This window comes from Cebus imitator, unplaced genomic scaffold (genome assembly GCF_001604975.1).
Source record: "Cebus imitator isolate Cc_AM_T3 unplaced genomic scaffold, Cebus_imitator-1.0 Scaffold22, whole genome shotgun sequence".
Taxonomy (NCBI): domain Eukaryota; kingdom Metazoa; phylum Chordata; class Mammalia; order Primates; family Cebidae; genus Cebus; species Cebus imitator.
Genome location: NW_016107337.1, coordinates 10,906,719 through 10,912,777, shown reverse-complemented (window position 1 = coordinate 10,912,777; position 6,059 = coordinate 10,906,719).

The following is a 6,059-nucleotide window of genomic DNA, read 5'->3' as shown; positions in this document are numbered from 1 at the left end:
TCCCACTTTTCCCCTTGAGTCCCTGAATCCATTACATCATTCTTATACCTTTGAGTAGCTTAGCTCCCACTTTCAAGTGAGAACACATGCTATTTGCATTCCTGAATTATTTCACTCAGAGTAATGGTCTCCAACTCCACCCAGGTTGCTGCAAGTGCCATTATTTCATTCCTTTTTATGGCTGAGTACTGTTCCATGGTGTATATATACCAAAACATATACCAAATTTTCTTTATCCACTCATTGGTTGATAGGCATTTAGCTTGGTTACAATTTTTTTTTTTTTGTTTTTTGAGTTGGAGACTTGCCGTGTTGCCCTGGCTGGAATGCAGTGGCACAATCTTGGCTCACCGCAACCTCCTCTTCCCAGATTCAAGCAATTCTCCTCCCTCAGCTTTCCAAGTAGCTGGGATTATAGGCATCCACCACCACAGCTGGCTAATTTTTTTTTTGTTTTGTTTTTGTTTTTTGGTAGAGACGGAGTTTCACCATGTTGGCCAGGCTGATTTCAAACTCCTGACCTCAAGTGATCCCCTTGGCCTTTCAAAGTGCTAGGATTACAGGCATGAGCCACTGTGTCCAGCCACTTGATTACAATTCTTAATAGCTAAATAGTAGAAGTGTTCCCTGTGGAATCAGGAAAAAAACAAAAGTATTCACCATCACCTCTTCTATTTACTGTTTCAATGTAGGTTCTACTAGCCAGACAACAGGTAAACATAAAATATATGGATACGGGAAGAAAGAAGGAAAATTCATTATTCACAGATCATATGACTATCAATTTGGAAAACCCAAATGAATCTGCAGACAACTTATAAGAATTAGTAAAGGAATTAAAAATGCTGTTTAGATACAGCAAAATCTATATAGAAAAGTAAATTACATTTTACCAGAGTCTGTTTATAAAAACATATTATTTATCATAAAGCTCATAAAGATAACACCTGCATCTAGGAACAATGAATGCCTAAGGCTTTTGTGGAGACAGTTATAAACTTTTAAGACAGATATTAAAAGATCTAAAGCAAAGAAGAAATAAAACCATGTTCACTGATAGAAAGACTAATGTCGCTAAGGCATAAACTTTTTTGCAAATTGATCTTTAAGTACAATGCAATTCCAGCAAAAATTTAAGATTTTTAAGAAACTCGACATATTTATTGGAAAATATATATGGATGAAGAGCGTCTACAAGTGAGCCAAAACCTAATAAACTATAATAAAAGGTAGATTTGCTCTATCAGAAAGTAAGGCATTTTTAAAGCAATAAATAACCAAGAGAGCCTGGTATTAAGACAGGATAGTAATACTAAGAAATGTAACTACCATGATTTCAATTTCTACTGCAAAACTCATGTTGAAATTTAATTGCCAATGTAACAGTATTGGGAAGTGGGGCTTTTAAGAGGTGATTAGGGCTCTGCCTTACTTCATGAATCAAGGCCATTATCTCTTGGAAATGGGTTAGTTATCCTGGGAACGGGCTCCCGATAAAAAGGCAAGCTTGGCCCCCATTTGCTTTACGTCTTATGTCACGTGATATTCTGCTATGGGATAACCCTCATGTTCTTGGATTTCCCAGGCTCCAGAACCATAAGCCAAATAAACTTCTGTTCTATTTATAAATTACCCAGTTGGTGGTATTCTGTTATAATAGAAGAAAACAGGCTAAGATAGGAACAGTATAGAGAGACCAGAAACAGACCCATAAATACATGATCATTTGATATATGATGGAGATGTCATTACAGATCACTGGGGAAATGTACAACTATTCAATAAATGGTGCTGAGATATTTGGTTACCTATATAGGTGGATTGACTATACCATACACATAATGTCATTTCTAAAGACATTAAAATGAGCGGTGGGGGGGATGCTTGTAAGATGATGGATATGTTAATTTGTTTGACTGTGGTAACCATTAGCTATGTATATCAAAACATCATGTTGTACACCTTAAATACATACAATATATAGAAAAAATGCAGTTGAAAAATTTAAATGGGAAAGGCAAATTTTAAAGCATTTAGAAGACAGTATGAGGGTGACTACCTTTATGAGTTCAGGATATAAAAAATTTTTAATGAGTCATAAAAGCACTAAATAGAAGAAGAAAGATTGACTGCTTTGAAATTATAAACTCATTTTATCAAAAGACATCACAAAGAGTAAAAAGTCAAAACCTGGAGAGTACATTTTTGAGATATATAACTGAAAAAGAATTTGTATCAATAATATAGAAATTAATATTACAGTTACTAAAAATTAACAAATACCAATAACAAAATGGTCAAAAGATATGAACAAACATTTCAACAAAGGGAAAACATAAACAGAAAAACATGTCAAACAGAAAAACTTTCCTGTGAAAAGATGTTCAGTCTTATTATAAATTAGGAAAATACAAATGAAAGCTGCATGAGATACAACTTAACACCCACACGTTGCCAAAAAATGAAGCTGGAGAATGCCAAGTGTTTTGAGTGCTCCAGTGCTGCTGTGGGAAAGTATATGGTGCAACCACTAGGAACATGCTTTTCTGCGTGCGCTACAACTCTGCAAATCCACTTCTGGATATATACACCTGAGAAATTATTGTTCATATTTGCAAGAAATATATACAATATTTTTTAATAGAAGGATTGTTATAGAATGAAACTGGAGACAATCCAATTATTTATACATGAGAATACATTTTTAAATTATGGTTTGCTCACACAATGAAATAGCAATGAAAATGAATGAATCACAAGCAGACACAGAACATGATTGAATCTGAGAAATAAAAGGGCGTTTTAGAAGCCTGTGTACAGTATGATATCACTTTTATAAAGTTCAAAGCCATGCAATACTGTGTTCAGATATACATATGCACATGTAATAAAGGTGTAAATAGTAAGGCATGATAAACAACAAAACTAGAACAGTGGTTACACAGAAGGATTGGGAAGGAGTTCTCAGGTGTTTTGCTATTATGCATCATAATACGTATGTATGTGATATATATTTTTATGTAGATATCAAATATTGCAAAATAAAATCTAAAAAACTATATTTGTTATTCAGTATAATAGTGCTTTAAGAAAGAATTGGGAATGAAGAATTTGGCAAAATAATGATTTTGATGAAGACTGACATTTTCATTAAGTCACTTAGTATCCCTGAATTTCAGTAATATTTGGAAATTGAAGTCACTAACATAACCTGAACATAAGCTGTAAACTATATAATATAAATATGAGGATTTTGAAATAAAACACCATTTGCTTACTTGTGAGTAGCAACAGGAGAATTACACTGCATATTCAGATAACTAGGTTCTCAATCTACCTTTGCTGTTGGCATCCTGGGCATATTTGGACAACCTGCCTAGTTTCCTTGGATTCATTTTAACCATCCATGGATGTAGTATATGAATTTATTATTTTCCTCTTGGTTTAAAGATAATACTTGTGCCATTCTTTGTATCTTAAAGTTTATTTTTATGTTCTGTTTTCATTCTTTCTTTCCACAGAGAAAAAACCTAAAGTCGGTGTTACAATCATAGTGATAATTGATTTTATCTTTACCTAGATAATTATGGGACTCCAATTGTGATTGGCACAAGCTATTTCTACCATAACTTGTGGCTGGTTCCAGCTCTCCTCTTGAGAGATGCTAGGTGGCCCTTGTTTTATTTTGATAACTCTGCTATGACCATTGAATTGACCAGGATATGACAATTCACTCCTACCTCAAGATGCCCTGGTGCTACCTTCTAAATGAATACCTCCCATTCCTTTATGTAAATGTGCAAGCCTTCATTTTTCTTGATTTGTCTAGCACCAGAAAATCAGTCATTCCCAAATCCCTTAACATTTTTATTCAATGGATCCTTATGGAAATGGGCCTACTCGTAGCTTGTCCAGAGGTACCAGTGTCCTTGAGCTATGTAACCAGTTAGACCACATCATCAGTACATTAGTTAATCACTGCCTCAGTAATGCTGCATAAAAGCATTCAAGCTCAGTGGCTTACAACAGCAAGCATTTGGTTTTGTCACCGATTTGTATGTAGATGTGCTGGTCTGGGCTCTACATGCCTCCATATTCCTCTGGGATCAGAGACTACCTTGGGCATATTGTTTTTATGGAATGTCAGAGGCATGCAAAAAGCCAAACCAAACCACCCAAACATGTGTGAGGCCTTTACGTCAGTCATGTCTACTAACATTTCATTGGTTAAGTCATATAGCAAATCTCAGCATTTAGAAGGATAGAAGAAAACAAGAGGGAAGGGGAAGAAGACAATATATATGTGTAAGGTATATTCTCTTCCCATTCTAACACATTGCAAGGTCTCATGAGCAAGCGAATAAATGAGAACAATAATCCAATCCACCAAAAAGTTTCCCCAAATATTATATGATATAAAGTCAAAACAGAAAGTCAAAAAGAAGGGCTTTGAGTAAATACAAGACTTTTATTGTTTTCTGCTGACTTGCAAACTTCAACCTGGTTTAACATTATTAGTTTGACTTACGAACCATCACTAAGGTAGTAAAAATCAATAGATTTCCTTGATTTACATATACTTTGAGTAAAGATGTGTTCAAGTGATATTAAGTTAGCAGATAATCTAGACAGTGGCAAATAAAACAAAACATATTCTCCAGCTATCCTGACAATGGATTGGAGGAAATAATCTAAAATGTGCATGACAAATTTGTGGGCTAATGAATGACAATGGAGGTGTATTGGGAAGAGCTCAGATTTTATAACAAAACAAATCTGATTCTGAATTCTGGCTCCAGTGACTGTCAGCTTTCAGCCACTTGCTTAGATTTTCTGAGACTCATAATCTTTGTGTGTAAAATGAGGATCATATCATCTCTGAGATATTGTTGTGATGATCTTTAAACAGATATGTGACAGTTTTAATATAATATCTGATATTTGACATGCAAGAATTTGCAGCTGTCATTCTCGAAGCATTTGTAAGATACACTAAGGGGCAGTTTAGACATTTCTGGATGTCTTTTAAAACAATTTCTTTCTTCTAATATGGCTAAGATATAATTTCACTCGAAAAAAGGATGATATCCTCCTAGAAACTCTTCAAAATCTTTGATTCAGTGATTCCAAAAAGAATATTATTTATTCATTTGAGAAAACCATTTGCCACACTGCTACATACTTTCAGATGTGGAAATAAAGGGATCCCAGCTGGTTGCTTTATTTTCAAACAACTACAAAGGAAACAGTAGAATTTTGGCTTCTTGGAATTTTCCTTTGAAAATTTTCACAACCATGTGTGGTTGGAATCTGGCATTTATCTTTTGCTTCCATTCTGGAAATTTATACACTTCTCTAGCGTTTGGTTTGGGTAATATAACTTTTCAATTTTTGGCCATAGTCTCCCATTTGTATAATTTCCTTCCAGTGTGAAAAATGTATACCATAAGGTGTTTACACAGAAAGACTTTAGGCATAGTAATTGCCCATGGATCAGAAGAGCCAGCACAGAAGAATTAGTCATAAATTACAAGGAAACAAAAACTTACATTTACAGATTATTTTATGTGAATGACCAAGACTGAGTATATAGGATGTAATCAAAGTCAAATTTTGTAACCATTGACTTTAGAAGTATAATAAAAATATATTATCCAGCTCACATCACAAAAATATACTAGGTTCCAAGTGAACAGATGAGTCCTGCCAAATTTTAAATCCTTTAAAAACTTATGTTTTAGGGACTTTCAAAAGCAGCTTTTTAAGATCATGTAGGTGATGAGAATTGATGTCAGACACCTATTTCCTTGCTGTCTCAGTCCTTTATTATACCCATGACAACTGCCCTGCTTATCCTTTGATGAGAAAAATGATTCTAGACAGAAGTTTATAAGGAAACTAAACCTCTGGAGATTATTATTATTTTTTTCGGCTTCAAAAAAAAAATTCAATCTCTACTCTCCTTACTGGAATTTTTCTCTGGTTCTGTTGCCCGTATTTTGACTACAGCTGTCTCAAAGCTGAATTTATATTTCTATCTCCTTGTATTTTATTCCATA